Source organism: Corvus moneduloides, chromosome 5 (assembly GCF_009650955.1).
Source record: "Corvus moneduloides isolate bCorMon1 chromosome 5, bCorMon1.pri, whole genome shotgun sequence".
Taxonomy (NCBI): Eukaryota; Metazoa; Chordata; class Aves; order Passeriformes; family Corvidae; genus Corvus; species Corvus moneduloides.
Genome location: NC_045480.1, coordinates 49,912,985 through 49,929,988, shown reverse-complemented (window position 1 = coordinate 49,929,988; position 17,004 = coordinate 49,912,985). Strand labels below are relative to the sequence as shown.

General features: G+C 40.7%; 1 long non-coding RNA gene across 1 annotated transcript; it reads left to right on the top strand.

Annotated features, from left to right (window-relative positions):
- The first annotated feature begins 1,388 nt into the window (after positions 1-1,388).
- LOC116444719 lies at positions 1,389-15,999 on the top strand. The gene is made up of 4 exons (XR_004240461.1): positions 1,389-1,651; positions 14,312-14,490; positions 15,246-15,327; positions 15,696-15,999. It is a non-coding gene; the product is annotated as an uncharacterized LOC116444719 (long non-coding RNA).
- The last annotated feature ends 1,005 nt before the right edge of the window (positions 16,000-17,004 follow it).

The following is a 17,004-nucleotide window of genomic DNA, read 5'->3' as shown; positions in this document are numbered from 1 at the left end:
GAAGATTTTAGAGATGGATAAGATTCCAGTGAAGAGGAAAGAAAAATGATGAAAATGGTTCATGTTTTAAGAACAATGGCAGGTCCAAAAAAAAAAAAAACAGAAGCAGGGGGAGATTAACCCAAGGGAGCAGTTCTATGAACCAGAACTGAAAACCAATAAAAAAAAAATCTGTGATTGGAAGGCTGGAAAATAAATTTAGGAGAAAGGGTTCTGACCATTAATTAAAAGGTAAGGTCTGAGCTGTCAGAGACGTGCATTATGATATTCCTGTGAAGCAAGAAAATAAGCCACTGGGCTCACACCTCACCTCCTGCCTCAAGTGTTACCCTTGCTGTACACTCTTTCCTCCTGTGTAGGCATGCAAAATCTTCAGACTTTGTAAGTCAGCTAAATGGTCTCCATTTTTGCAGGAAGAGAAGACATTCAACATATGACTGAGCTGAAATAAGAATCAGCCAGACACAGAAGCCTGTAAAAAGCTGGTTCTTCCTTAGATTTACCTGTTATTATTGTGAAAAGCTGGCCTGAGTCCTCTCCTGGGCTCACCTTGGGCAGTGTAGTGCTGCAGTGGGCTGCAGAGGGTGTGTATTGTACATCTGAAGTTAATCTGTACAGAGTGGGAAGCTTTCTGTGGAAATTACGAGTGTGCATGATGTTTCAGAGCTGCTTCGATATCTGCCTGTACACTACCACACAGAATCTATCCTCATGAAGCAAGCAAATAGAAAGCTCTCAAACATCTCAAGGTCTACAAACGCTCAGTCCTATACCTTACATGTCCTTAGTTTACAGCTGCATGATATAAAAATAGCCCTTGAAAAGTCTGCCTAATGAATTGGTTCAGTGAACAAGCACTTTACAAAGGGGCATACAAAACTTTTATCATCCATTTTTTCCTAATAAAGGAAAAACAAATCTTTAGGAAACATCTGGCTTCCCAGAATCTGTAGGAAGTCTATGGTTAACTCCCTCTACAGCAGCATAAGAGGTATTTGTTAGATTGAATAGCAGTATGTTAACAAAGCAGTAGACATCATCTTGCTCAGGGAAATTGCACTGGCAGATAAGACACTCATGAAAAACGGACATGTTTATTCAGTGTGCCTAAAGCTGCTGCAGATGGGAAAATAGGGTGTTAAATAAGTGTGATGACACTGAGCAGTGTGAGCTGATACTGAGTACAGCACAGCTGAACCCCAACATAACAAACAGCCCAAGTTACCTCCTCTGTTTACAGCTAAGCCTTTGCAAAGACAACATCTGAACTCAGCCCGACGCAATTACACATAATTAATACAAAATTAAGAAGGGGGGGGGGGTGGAGAAGAAGGGGTGGGATGCTGAAAAAGGGCATTTTCTCATTTTCATCCAGAAAGTGACACCAGAAAAGCTCTGACTTTAAATTGCATTTCAGAAGCTTGAGAGAACGCCGACTTTTTGGCAAGGCAGACTTTTTTAACAGCTGAACCATGGAAGAAGTTCCAAAAGGCATTTCACAGCTGGAAGTCTAACTACATCTGTTCGATTCCAGCCAGACTTCAGGAAGAATCCGGTTTTAAGATGTTTGCTGCCATCTAGTGCCTTTATTTCTGTCTTCAACCCTTGGAAAAATGGCCGTCATCATCCACAAATAACTTCAGAGGATAAAGTGGGTACCAGTACACTATTCTTCAGCTACCACTGCACAGAAACACAAAATAAATTATGCTTTCCATAATTCAGGGCTCGCTTGGTGTAGAATCAGGATGGAAGGTCGTTTTAAGTGGTAACAGCAAGGCCCTTCTAATGAGTCGTGGTTTATTTCAGCACAGAAATATAATTTCATGTGCCGTGGAAAGGGGTATTAGAACTTATGGTTCATTTTCAATTTTTAATGTGGCTATGGGAAAAAACCTCCTATAAACAAACACCTAAAACCAATGCCTATCAGCTGAATTGAAATGAGGGTGTCTTGCCACAAAATATTGTTTCAATGCCACCCCCTATCATTGCTATTTTAGTCATAAACTTGCCATACAGCTGAAATTTATGGTACAGGTAATATTTCACCTAAAGAGCAATAATAATTTTCCAGTTATGTAATAAAATATTTTGTAAAAGCATTGTCAGATAGGTTCCTTGCTACAAATGGCACATGTATTCATGACTTTGTCCAATGTTTGCACCACTTAGGAACACATCCTTTAAAACAGTTTATATTCTCCAGAAATACTTTCATTTGTACTGACTCTGGGGAAATGCAAACATCTTAGTAAGAGCTGATAGACTACTCTCAAGGTATTTATTAGCTTAGAAATCAATGATCAGGAGTTTGTGAACAGGGGGAAATTAGATCTGTATGTAAGCATGTAGCTTTTTTAGCACTCAAGTCAAATAAGGCAAATAGTGACTCTAAACTCAAATGGTTTGTGTGTGCACATCAGTTTTGCCTCTCTGGGGCCAGTTTTGCAAAGCCAACATAACTCACCACATCCAGCATAAGGGCTCTGTAAGTTCAGCATCCAGGACAAAAAGGTGGGCATGTTGTCAAACCTTCTCTTCTTCCTGGCCACTTCTCCTGATTTCCTGCTGTCAAGGGCTTCCATTTACCCTCACGCACTCCTGAATCTCATGCTTCTATCCCTTACTGTTAATTTTTCCCATTTTTCAGCCTCATCTCATTCATCACTGTGCAGCAAAGCAAGAATTTTCCCTACACTGCAGTGTGAGGCAGTCCCGAGCTTTCTTTTCTCTTCCAAACCTGCTGCTCATGGTCGACTTGAGAAAAAACTAAGTACAGTAAGGTGGGGAAAATTTGGCCCCATCCTTGCTGTTCCAGACTGCAGTGTGCTGTCTCTGACTGCTGAGTGAGCACAAGCTACCCAGTCCCACCATGGACCTTTGGGGGGATGGAAGATCCCCTGACAGTTTTCCCTGTGTTCCCCTGGTTCAGTATTTGGCAGCTACCAAGTCTTTTCTGAACATGTATCAACAGCCATTTCTGGAGAGTGAAAAAAGTCAAATGTGTGGAAGAGAACACTTTCAAACTCTGGACATATATTTGTCTTGGGTCTCTACTTCAGAGGATACAGTTGACACATTTAGTGAAATAATACACAACCACTGGTTTTGTTAGGTGAAAGAAATATATCTGACCTCATTTTTAGGAGCATTGGACTGTCTTTGCACATGTGAGTCCTATGAATATAATTTTACAGTTACTGCAACAGTAAAAATTCAGTAACAGCTTTCCTGTTACACTGTAAGATCAGAATCTATGGCTGTAATTTATAATTCAACTTTTTAAAAGAAGTGAATTAGAATTCCTGAATCTTTCAAAGCCTTGAGGATTTTTATTTAAAAGTCTTACTATGGCAGCTCTTAAATCTAATCTGAAAACACATCAGACATGTGTAAATTTAGCAATACATGTTATCACTATCAACAGTGCAAAGGTGTAAAATACTTGGGCTAAGAACCTTTCTGTAAGTATTTTTAGTATCTAATAAAATGATTGATAATACAAGACAGGAAGGTTTTCTGAAGAATAACTGAAATAATCTCTGCTTATATTGGGTGTTTATGAAGTGAGCACAAGAGTCTCTCTCTACCATGGTGCCCAAGTATGTATGTAATTATAATAAACATAAGAAATCAGAATTGAGCCTTCAAGGATCAGTCTGGGACGTAAAGTGCTTGAAAAGGATGGTATTCAAAAAGAATGTTTGCAAGAGGAAAATAACTGTCCCCAGGTGTCTATTTGTGACACAGGATGGTGTCCATGGACCCCAGAGTGCTGTGGTTAATGGGTGCTACTACTTCAGCATTGCTCTTCAACTGAGACAGTCAACAAATGTAATAAGGTGTGCAGTCACATTACTTTATACAGAAGAGCCATGCAAACAATTCTGTTGACCGTATTAGACTCACATAGCTAGGGCAAACTGAGCAATAAAAGCAATCTTGCTGAATAGGAGTAATTTGTCCTAAATCAAATGATCGCTGTTACATTGCATTATTAATGCAATTAGTGTCTGTTCTTACTTAGTTCATGCTAATGTGGATTTACAATTAGAGATTAATTGTTCATATTATGGATTTCTATTTTTGCAAGTCAAAGCTGTTCTAGAGCAATGACACATGCAGAAATACAAATCACATTAATTGGCATTCATTTGCCAATGATAAGGGTTTTTAAAATGGTAGTCCTTTTCCATGCACTTAACTGATCAGCTAACTGATCAGGTAACAATTTATGCACAAACTTTATGGTTTGGTTAAGGTCATTAACTATGGAGAGTAATATTCACAAATGTAGTTGTAGCCTAATTTCCCCTTAAGAAGCGCTTCTAAGGCTTGCACATGCTTCATGTATGCTTCTGAAGCTTTGTTGCCCATGGCTTTGGGAAATGTTTTAGCTTGTCAATTTAACCTCAAAATTTTGAGAGAATACCCTTGCACTGGGCCAGCCCTGGTAGCCCATGGATTTTATCTTACACAATATGCTACTGAGAGAATGAGAATACCCTTTATTAGTACTCCTATTCAAGCTCATTTGAAACATTTGGAATAATATTGCATTTTTGGGTCAGTCTTTCCTACTGAGATCTGTACAGCTTCTATTTGTGCCTCACCTAGAGTTTTGAACGAGGGCCTGGAGTGCTAGGTATATGCTATATATATCTAAACCTATCCTTGCAGATTTGGGTTAGAGCAGGCTTTGCTTTAAGTTGGTCAGGAACTTTGCTGCTTCACAGAGTGTGTGCAGATAAAAGTCATGTGGATGATAACAGTACTTCAAAACCATAGCCAGAGCAGATTCTGTAAACTTCTGTCAAGTCTGTCAAGATTAGGCATCGCTGTACACGGAATCATTGTGGTGAGGACACACCCATGGGAGAGGGTAATATTTTGGGGAAAGTAAGCAGATCCAGATGGTCCCATTAAAGGTCAGGTTCTACAGTTTTTCTTGATTTATAAACAAGAAAAAGATGAAGTACAGGTTTTGAGAGCATTTCTAGTGTAACTACGAGCTAAATACTGTCTGTTCTGATTCTCAAGTGTCTGCTCCTAATCAGATATGAGCACCAACATGCCCCTTTTTGTTAGGATCTCTGCTAGTGTGTTTAGAAAGTCTTCTGAAAAAAGATCTTTGAAAGTACAGGTACTTCTTCCTAGGATGAGATTCATACTTAAATGCTGGGGAAAAGGGTCTCTCAATTCCAAAACCTACCACAATTTGTTATCAATAACCAACTTCATATTTTTGCTTTCAATTTCTGCGGCAGATCATTTGCAGAGAGAGAAGTAATTTTAAATCTTTCCCTGAAAGGCTCTGCTATTACACTAGCTGGTCATAATACTACAAAACTGCCAATCCAAAAGGTAGAGGGAGATTGAAGATCATAACTTGAACGTTCAAGGCATTTGAGGGGCTCCTTTATCCTTTCTCTCTTTCCCATGAGAACAAGTACTTATTTTCATCTCTGACCTCCTTCTTTCTTCTGTCTTTATGTATACTTCTTTCTCTGCACACAACCCACCCCCAGCCCTTTTTCCTTATTTGACTGATCTCATTTACCAGATTGCTGCATATTTGACCTGCAAGTGTTTGAATTGATTGAGGTTTGTCAGCTTTGCAGTGGTAAGTCAGGTACTTCACATCTGGAAGAGAATGAAAAAATGTGGGAGGGATATTGCTCTCTCTGTACTATTTATACAACCCTTAGTTCACCCGGCAACTTCTCTAAAAAATGCCTTCTTGACTGAAAAATGCATAGATAAGAGAGTGCTGGGATGATTCCCTCCATTAAACACAATTTATCAGAGTATGTATATATATTTTCTTTGTTATTGTTGTATTGTTGTTGTTGTTTGTTATCAGATCAGCTCTCATGGTAATTTGTTGGAAGCCTGAAACCAAATTACTTTAGTCTGTTGAAAACACCACCCTAAACTTTTTTGAATCTAACCAGGTGTTTGTTTTGAGCTGTTCTGGATGTGCAGATTCTCTCATTTGTATTTAGGAAAGCACTTGGTGTAATTTCTTAGACCTTTGCACTAGAGATATGTTGGGGTCCCTCCCCCACCATGTAGCCCTGGGAGAGGGGCCCTGAGGGCGCAGACACGGGGTTTCCCTGCCCCTGCTCAGCCTCGTTCCCATTGGTTGGTTTGTGTTCCCTGCGCGGGCAGAAGGACCCTTGGTCCCGTGACTGGAACAGTTCCTGGGCAGAGCCCCGGCCATGCGGCTGGAGAAATAAACATCTCTGAAACATCTAGCAAGAATCTGTCTGTCCATATATATTTCCTTTCCACGGGACTCCTGGTTTGATATATGCGTGTTGCAGGATCCCCACTGCAACAGAGATACACAATGGCAAAAATGTAACTAACTCACACATAAAAAAAGCGACTTAGAGTCACTCTGTGCCTTAAACAAGGCTATTTCAGTAAAATAGCCTGCATCATTAAGTGTTTGGGAAAACTTACTGCTTCAAAAATCACTCTTGAAAAACAGTAAGCAGGGGATTACTTCCAGAAAGCACCTGCTAGTACTTTTGTGAAGAGGAGAACTCTAACCCATTTCAGAATAGGACTCACTGAGGTGATAATCGTTCACCTCAAGCATCTTGATTATTGTGGAAAGTGTTTCAAGCAGCAAAAGAGATACCCTGGAGAAGAAAATCCATTGCAAGCTGGGGATCACAGCCGTGCAGCAGCCATATGCCCAGGTACAGAGACAGTCACAGCCTGCTTTTGTGGCTGTGGTGCAGGTGGATTCACAGACCCATCTTCTGGTGCAGGTTTCTAACCAAGAGGCAGCTTTCTGACAGTAGCTCCTCTGGCTGGATCAGGGTGGCAGAGGGCATTGGAAAGAGGCAGCTAGGTATAGCTACTGCCTTTACACTTTGGAAACCAAACAAAAGAGTCATCTGAAATACCATGAAGTCTTACAATTAGATATAAAATGGTGACTGTATTTTGGATTCCTGATGATGGAAGCAAAAACATTTTCTCTGAGCACTGGAGGGCACTGCAGCACTGAGGAAAAAGTATGCTTCAAAAGGACATTCCAGAAAATAAAGACTGTTTGCAGAAATGAGGAGGGGCTGGGGGGATCTGAAGGTAGCTGAGCACCAATCATTCATTACCGATCTGGCACGCTCCGTTTCCTTTCAGCTGGAAGTGTTACAACTTCATATAGCCCTGCAAAGGGCTGGGCAAACCTCTACATAGGCAGGCTCTGTGGACTCAGATATGTGCCTAACGTTCCCTTTTAAAGTATGCCCATTTTCCTTCAGTACTTGAATTGATTTTTAAAATGTGTTACAGAATGTCTGAGATGTTATTGAACGAAATATACAGTTAACTCTGCCCACCCAAAATACCCAGCCAGGTAGACAAGAGCAGCGTTCTCAGTTTTGGACTTTCAGTGTGTTAATCAATCTGTCCACAATATAAACCCCAATTAGGTCATTCTTTGATTAGCTCAAAAATGTTTTCCTAAGCTCCAGGATCAGGTGTCACACTACATTTTTATTACTTCTCCAGACAAGTCTTTCAGCTCTTTATGAGCAGCTCCATCTGTCTGCATTTAGGGGAAGGAGAGAATCTCATTAGGAAGTGATGGTTCTGTCCTATTTAAGAAAGCCAACAAAGATACAGAAAACAAAAAAATATTCTTTCTAGTAGGAAAAGGGTTGATTAAGGGCATATTTAAGATTATTTTAAGAGAAATTCTTGCCCTTAATCTCAAAAGCAAATCAGACACACAGTGCATAGGTGTGATGAATCTAAACAGTCAGAGCATGTATCAAAAATGTAGTTCCTTACTGTTTTGCTTTTCCTCCCACTCTCATCATTTACACTCCTTTTCAACTCCAGTTGACAATTATCTTCCACTCCATTATTTTGATACATTGACATTCTGTAACTTGGTCTGTAAGTCTTGGTAGCATCTTAATTCTCTCACATTATGGTTCTGTCCTTTCATCCTCCATTTTGTTGGAAGACCTCCCGATCCTTGTGCTTGCCAGTCTCCTACTCCATGTCTCACCTTCCATTCCTGATCCTTCTGGCACATCTCAAGCCACTTTGTTTGGTTTAATTTTTGATTACCTCCTCTCTTTCAGACACACTCTTTGCTATAGGTTTCCCCACGGTCAGAACCTTCTTCCTGTGAGTTTAGGAGATGCCTGGCTGCAGTCCCTTCCTTAGTAGCTCTGCTGAGGTCTCTCATCTGTTAATAAGGAAGAGAAGGTTGACAGCAAGAGAAGTAATCATCGTGAGAGGAGTTAGGCTGTGGTGCGAAACAGGCAGATAGATCTCCCAGGGTTTCTGAGAAGTTGCTCCCACACTCCAATTTCACCCAAAGTAGCAAGACCAGTTTTTACCTCCCAGGTTGCAACAACCTCAGGGCATGCACATCACCGATTCCTAGGTCTCTGTCTCAGGGTGCAAGCAATGATTTTACTGAGCAAAATGCTTTTCCACCTTGTGAAGATAAAAAGATGGCAAATACAATTATTTAGAGCAGGCAGTGTTAGATTCCAGAGCCTGGAATGAGGTATCAGGAAAGAAATGCATTTGTCTTATAAGCCTGTGATCTTCACGCCCATCCATGCTGGGCTAGGCACCAAGTTAAGAAAGTAGAGTTAGGTGTGTTTTAAGCTGGTAACAAAGACCAAACCAAGGTCTTTCTCTGGCTATAAATCCCATTCTGTACCAGGTTTCAGCAATATAAGCTGGTAAGACAGAACTGAACATGAAAAGAAAGAAAAATGGCTATTTTGATTCAGTTATATTTATATCAATGTGAATTAAAAATTTGTATTTTAAGCTGCATAGAGTTTTTTATCAGTATAAATAAAGCTTTCAAAAATATCAGCAGGAATTCTCTATTTGAACATCATCCAGGGTTTAGCATCTCTGTTTCTTACAGTTGGTTACTTTTATTATAGAATTAGGTATCTTTCCAGCCAATAATTAATTAAAAAAATAAAAAGTACCCAAGCTTATAAATGGAAGTAAAAATGGATTTCTTGCTGTCTGTCTACTAATGTCTGTGCTAATCAGTGGTGAGAGGAGAGAAACTGGAGAAAAAGCCAGAGCTATTTTTGTGCTTGGCACCACCAATTCTGCCTTGTGATAACATTATGCTGGAACCGTTCATTCACTCATTGCCCAGTCAAACTTGTTTAGATTAAAAAGGTCAATTAAAAGTGCAAAATAAAGATTTCCTTGTTCTGAAGTGAAGAGATGTAGCAGCTGGAAAATATAAAGTTCTGCTCACACAAAACACAGCTTTCAAGAAGATGGCAAATCCGTACCTTGTACTACAAGCTGAAGAATTTATTCTGACATAATTTTGATATAAAATAAAGCAGCTTTTCGTGCTCTAGCTTGTTTAACTGTTCTTTTAAAAAATACCCATGCCACCCTTCTTCATACTAGGGTGAATAACCTACTGCTGCAAGGGATGGAAAGAGCAGGAGATCTGTCCTTCAGGATGGTGCTGCTCCTCACATGCATGTAAGCATGACAGGAGAGGGAGAAGGCTGTGCCTTGCTTCCACCCCTGAAATATGTTGTGGTAAATACAATTTGACAGTGCAAGTTTCCCCTTTAGAGCAAGACAGATCTAAGGATTATAGATGGTGCTGTGGACCGTTTTTTTGTAGGTAGCTGCTCAATTTTTATGACATGGGCTCATTTCCTGCCTGGGAGAATGTCATGTCTGTACCACAAGGCAGTTCTCCCTCTGTCACGTATGTAAGGTAGCTCCAAATTGTCTGGTTGTCTGTGCTGGTGAGTACAAATGCTCAGGTAGGGTGTTTGTCATCTCTTTAGTCTCCTTGACGGGTCAGGTTAATCAATTCTTTCAGTCTGACTATTGTACCCGATTCTGGAGATGGTTTATTTGCTATTAAGCAGAACGTTTCTTTCTCACTTCGTGGATACAGACTTCTTTTGAAGGATCTGAAAAATGTTTCCAATTCAAAATAATGCAAATGTACATGAAATATTTGTAATTGTTTTCAACTCATAGTGTTAATGCTGCAGATAGCATAGGAAGCTGATTTGATTATGCCCAGTGTTATTCAGCAAGGGAAGTGCATTCACTCAATGTTGCTAGGCTACCAGCCTTATTTACAGATAGTCAGAACCTTCCAGGGCAGAGAGAGCTGAAAAGCTTCAAGAGCAGATGTAAGAAGGGGAAATAATAAATGGCACTGATGATGCATTAGAATTCATTTTAATGTGTGTTTTACTGTGGGGGCCCAGTGAGGGAACATGCAAGGAGCAAACACCTCTGCACTTATCTAACCCGTCACACTGCAGGCAGGGAGAGCAAGAGGGAAAGAAACCACTGGCACTGCACAGTAGTTAAATCAGTTGTCAAATTTAAGGTAGGTTTTTGATTTCGGAAGTCAGCAGTTGAAAAGCCGCCAAGAATGTATGCACAAACAGGAAGGTACACTTGGAGAGTAGTCTAAAAATTCACTGGTAATAAATGCTTAGTTCATCTAGCCTAATGAAATTGGGTTTTTGCATTTTGTTGTCACTGCTTCAGTTAGACACAGACCTGTCCTGGGGCACCCCTTGTTTAGCAATGTGGCTACCCAAAAAGAGAAGCCTTGCCTCCAACAAGCCTCACTCAGCTCATTTTGGAGGCTTGACAAGCGATGGCAGTGCTACAGCTACAAAGCAAACCTACCTTATCAGCACCTTACAGCACCTTATCACTTGTCCCTAGGGTCCTTCACCAGCTTTGCCTCTGCCTTCTTAGGGACAGTGACCCAGCTGAGTTCCCTGTGAGGGCTTCTCAGTACCATCTGGGCCTGGACACTTTTTACCCATTTCATGGGTTTCCCAACAAATAAAAGAAGGATATTCAGGGGAGGACTAGTGCACTCAAGCCTGATTGGGGCTGTCACTTCAGTGCACAGATTCCCAGTGATCCCAGTTTAAGCATACCCAATGCGTTTTTTACTAATGAAACCATTTACCTACACAGAAAACAGTCTCATTTATGGAATACAGCCCCATCTAATACAGGAAAGAAAACAGATTTTTCAAATCCTGTGAAAAACAATTATTTGTGTCCCCACAAGAAATCACTTGCACAAATGTGACAGCTTCTGCCTCCAATCTAATGGATGTAGAAACATGATTCTCTTGAAATTGCTGCTGGGGGATATGTAAAGGTACATATGCTTGCACATCAGCCACCTCAACGAAAAAATTCTGCAGATACACAAGAATGGCTTCTTCCAGCTGAAGGAAGAGGGGAGAAAATTTGCAATGGTGAAATACTGCAGTTGGGGTGCTAACCACAGTGCTCCTGTAAGACTGATGACTAAAACTTGCTGAACACCGTGAGTCATATGAGGCTGTACCTCCCCTGCCCTGCCCTGGCTGGCTGGGCCCACTCATTTCAGTGTGAATCAGTGCTGGAGAGGCGAGAGCATCTCGGCTGAGAAAAAGAGCGCATTAAAAAACAAAGAGAGAAACGGGTAAAATGTGTTTACAGCCTGCTCTGTTGGTTTGCAGCTGGCATGCACTAACATCCATCACTTAAATGTTTAAGGCTCTATTACTCAAGCAGAGGAATGGCAGTAGCTGCAGGCACAGAAGCAAATTTTACTCCATTAACCCTCAAATACCACCTGGAGTAACTTCTCATCTTCTCCGGAGTTCCTTTATTTTATACTGCTGTAACAGAGGATAGAGCTTTATTCATCTAAGTCAGACACAGTGGGTAAGAGGAAAAAAGGCAAAATATGTAGGTAATATCAAGTGCAGGGAACCTGTTAATGCCTTCCAGCTCACAAGGAAGGAGCAGTGAGGCTGTGCATCCTTGAGAGGCTCCCACAAACACCCAGCAGCCTCTGAACTGTGGCTGGTCATTGCCCATTACCCAGTTCTGAGCCCAGCAGCCTGACCCTTCTTGGGTTCTGGCTCTGGAGATATGGAGCTTCTCTCAGCCCTTGGTGCCCAGGTAATTGCTGGTATCCACCCTCTGTGCCAGGGGAGGGGTCCAGCAGTGCATCTGTTGCTGTATCTCCCCATGCTGCCCTCCAGCTACAATGGAGTCTCAGGTCACCTTCTGCAAGCAGATGCACAGACACCGGCACCTGAGCCAGCTGGGGCTGGAGTGAAGGGCTGCTCCTCCACCACGGGGTCCTCACCCTGCACTGCTTAAACTGTGGCCCCTGTCAGTGCAGCTTAGGTGGCTCCAGCAAGGTCAGTTTGCTCTACACCATGAGTTACTCTGTGGGGCCTCCTCCCTTCTGCGCACAGTGATGGAAAGCAGGTGCCTGCTCTGTGCCACAGGTGTTGTGGGAGGCTGCAAACGCATGCTGAGGAGCACTGGAAGGTACTGGGACCTTCCAGACTCACCCAGATTAAAGACTCTTTTGTTTAAAGGTGCTGCTAATCCCTTTAGGCACCTTTAGTGTTTGAAGAGTTTGGATTAGTGATTTTTGGAGATTATTTACATCCTATCTGTCTTAATACAGACCTTAATTTCTCTGGTTGTTTTTACTGTTGTGACTAACAGCACCTCCTGGCAATGAACGTGGATGTTTCCATAGATACACATTCTCCTCACGTATTCCCCCTTATGCAGGTCTAGTGCTTGATGCTGTGGGGAAGTTGCTTGGGGGAAACCTACATGGAATCTCTGGGAACTACATGGAATCTCTGCTGCAGTGCATTTATTATGGCATTAAAGTACAGTCTGTGATGAAATATTTGGGAAGGAAATTAAGGTATCAGCTGTTAAGTTTTCTCTATGTATGGTTGAATGTCCCCAAAGAATCTCAGCTTCCATGACAAATGAGTCCTTGAGGTTTTTTTAAATCTTTTTTTGTACTCTAACATATGCATGTTTTAGCTGTCACAGGAACATTACCAAAGAGGAGGATTTTAAAGTTTATTTAGAAGAATTGAAATTATCTGTTATCTCAGCGTGATTGCATGATTGGAAATTTATTACTTCCTAGGCCACTTATTACAGAAAATATAGAAATTTTACATAATAAATTCTTTTATTTAACCTTAGTTTATAATTTCTTCTAAAAAGTAACTTCTCACTTTCTTAAAGAAAAATCTCATTTTCTTAAGTTACAAAATAGAAAAAAACCTGGAAACCTCCTCTCATGTTACTGAAAGTTAAGTTTTTTTGTATGTGGTCAAACTTTTAAGAGAGGGGCTGTTGTCTTGATTAAGAAGAGTAAATTAATACATTTAATCAGGTTTTGATCAAACACAAAACAATTAATAGGCCTTAATACACATGGAGGGAAACATTTAGCCTGGATAAAGAAGAAAAATGCCTTCAGTTGTGAGTGAATGTGAGCTGGGAACTTTTTGATACCCTGAAACACTTAGGTGAGGTACTCATTTATTTCCCTTAGAGTCTCAGGCCCTTTGTTCTCTACAATCCACAATCTTGTTGCATCCATTGGTCATCTGATTCCTGTAACACACCCTATCTTTGGACTGAAAATAACAGATCACTGTGAAAAGATAATGAGATTTACTGCACTAAACCCAACATGTGAGTATTTCCTAGGTGTCCTTTCAGTAATTAGGACTCAGTGTTGAAGAAGTGGAAGAAGACAACTTTGGCTAATTTTATGGCCTTCTTGAAGCAAGAGAAAACAAAACATATTTGTAGCAGTTGTTCAACGCAGTTTGAAATAATTCCAGACTGTCAGCTTTCAGGTATTTCCCATGTGAATTTACAGTTTCTGAAGTTTCTATTTTTAACAATGTTTTATCAGATTTTGTTTGTTTGTTTGTTTCCCTAGGCCTAGCACAGATAAACTAGTGGAGTGAGAGAAGAAACGGAGGACCTGCAGAGATCCTAGAATCCAGATAACATTCCATAGTTATTTTAGTGAAGGCTTATATTTCTTGTTTGTGTGGGTTTTTGTGCTGGCTGCATCTGGAATAATTTTCTAGGAAAGAGATTCCCTTTTCCCACTCAGTCCATTTTCTTTTAAGATTTTTTTTTTTGCTTTGTTCTATTCTGGAAAAGTAATAAGATGCAAGTAGGCTACCCTTATCTGAAGTGGCTTTATAAGTAGGACAAAGTCTGAATCTCTTAGCACAAACTTGGACAAAAGTAAAGATCCTAATTTCTTTTTTTTTACAAAGTTTTACAGCTGTTTGTATTATGTAACAACACAATACATGGCTAAATTTAAACACAACTTCAAATAAAAAAGGTAGCATTAATTCTTTTATACCTTGCCTGATTTTAAAATAAACAATTGTGAGGCTCAATTATTTATTTTCTTGGTTTTTTTTTTTTTTTTCAGATGTTTTTCTGAACCCCTCAGCTTTGCAATGCACTTGCAAATATTGGAATGGACTTTTGCATTACAACAACAGAAGTGTCTTATTAAAAGCAGACTGTCTTATGGTGTCAACCCACTCCACCTGTGTTCAGAAAGAGCAAGTGCACGGAGCAGATGCACAGCTGAATAAGTACACAAGGGTGAGGACAGCAAGCAGTTAATTGAATTTTTTACTTCAGAGGATGTTTGGGCTGTAGTTTCTGGATGCAGTCAACCTCATCAGGTTAGGTACCTTGCCTGTCCTCCCTAGACAGTTCTCCTGCTCAGTCTGATGTCTCACTAGAGATATCAACCCATTCTGTAAGAGAGAAACCCTCTTATTTTCGGTATGCTTCTGTTGTTGCTCTAGGCTACAACAGAGTAGACCTCTGGGCTCTAGCTTGTCCCATTTTTTTCCACTACCTTGTGCTAGTGATTCACAACATCTTTGCTGTCAAAAAGCCACAGCTTTTAGTGGGAAAGCATGAGACACAACAGGGTCGAAAGGAGGAGAGGTGATTTAAACAAAGGACTATGACATATCTCCATCTGTGCAGTTCAGCTGTCACGTGTGGCCTCCCGAATGGGAACTAAAAGTGTGCTAATAGGCTGCAACATTTCTAAAGTGTATAAACAGCAAAGGCTTCTTTTGATGTATGACTTGCAAAATATTGTAGCAGCCTTTAAAATGCCACAACATGACAAAGAGGAGTTCTATGTAAATTATGGGAAGAAAGTGCTGAAGGGACGTGGAGAGAACCTTAAAGGAAAAAAAGGATGTGGCAGATTTGTCAGCCATTGAAGTTGCAGATGACTGGGAAACATAGAAAATCAAATAGGTTAATTAATTCTTGTAAGTATTATCTAGAATTTCATTTGATTGTCTTATTTTTCTGTTTTGCAGTCTTGTCCTCAGGAACCCTGTACTTTGCCAAAGGAAGGAGCATTTAAGCCTGTCAGGTTTCAGATGCAGCCAAATGAAAATGGATCTGCTTGAGGTATGTACTACCTCAGGGCTTCAAAGTCAAGCAACAGTGTTCTGTTTGGATATTTTTGGGCCCTGGGATGTGTTTCAGGAATTTGGGAACTGCTGCACATGTCCTGCCTAGCCCAAAGGACAAGGAGAAATTTTGTTCCATTGGATGTTAGGTCATTGTAAACTTTCTCTGGTGGGCATGAAACAGAACTGTTTTCTGTGGGAATGCAGTAAATGGAAATTGCCTTGTAGGAAGTGTTTTTAAAAACAAGTTAAGCATTTCTCTGGCCAACCAAAACCAGCTTTGATATGGTAAGTGGTTTAGGTAGTGCAAGCTTGTGTATTTCCAGTGTACTGTCAGCAGAGCTAATGAACTCTCTCTTGTGCTAGGCATAAAACAGACTCTGATCCGTGAAGGGAGCTGCAATGTCTTATGTAGCCATGCTTCTACAAGAGCTTTACATGAGGACTGCCAAAACATGTGGGGGTCACTGGAATATGACACACACTCTTTCTTTTGAGGTACAATGATGAATTGAAATATTTCATAGAAACACAGAATCATTAAGGTTGGAAAAGACCTCCAAGGTCATCAAGTCCACATTTTGACTCAACACCATCATGTCAACTAAATCAGAGCACTAAGTGCCATGTCAACTTGTTTCCTGAACACTTCCAAGGATGATGACTCCACCACCTCCGTGGACAGCCCATTCCAATGCCTAACCCTCTCTTCAGTGAAAAAATTCTTCCTGGTGTCCAACCTAAACTTCCCCTTGGACAGCTTGAGGCTGTGTCCTCTCATCCTGACCCTGGTTGCCTGAGAGAGGAGGCTGAGCCTCACCAGGCTACAACCTCATTTCAGGCAGTTGTAGAGAGTGATAAGGTCCTCCCTAAGTCTCGTTTACTCCAGGCTAAACAACTCCAGATCCTTCAGCTGTTTCTCAAAAGATTTACTCTCTAGACACTTCACCAACTCCACTGCCCTTCTCTGGACATGCTCCAGCACCTCAGCATCCTTCCTGAAGTGGGGGGCCCGGGACTGGACACAGTACTTAATGTATGGTAAAATATATTAAAGATTAGGAGAGAAAAATATCATTGTTTCAGAAGATATCTAAACATAGCTTTATTTGTTTAATTTTTCAAGAGACATTATGTTGTTTGATATTTGCTCAGCCATGAGAACACTACTAAGATTTGCTTCAGATATAGCATATACTGTTCATTCTTAGGAAGAGGAAGCTGAAGCTGATTGGCAAGATTGGTGTCTGAATCTGAGATGTAAAGTTGCTGCTAATGTGGCACACAATGCATCTTGTGCATGCACCACCAATAGTAGAGCTGCAGGCAGAATAGGCTCCAGAAGGCTATTCAAATGCCTCATATTTTTCAGGTAGAATTTTTGACAGCTATTAAGGCAGCTAAACTGCATGTTTGGAAGAGATCACATTTTATTCAGATTTTGTTTAGCTGTTTTCTTATGCAAGTAAACAAGTATTGTGTTGCAAGGGCTGCTTAACCATTCCTCTGACGACAGAATGACTTATGAAAATCTGTGATTCAGGCAAGATCTTGCAAAGGTTTGCGCCATCTCATGCTTACTAACAAGGAGAGACTGATAAATTTTTCAGCACTGTTGACACTTGTGCAAAAATATGTTTTTGTGCCCTGCTACTGAAATGCCCTGTAATGGCCA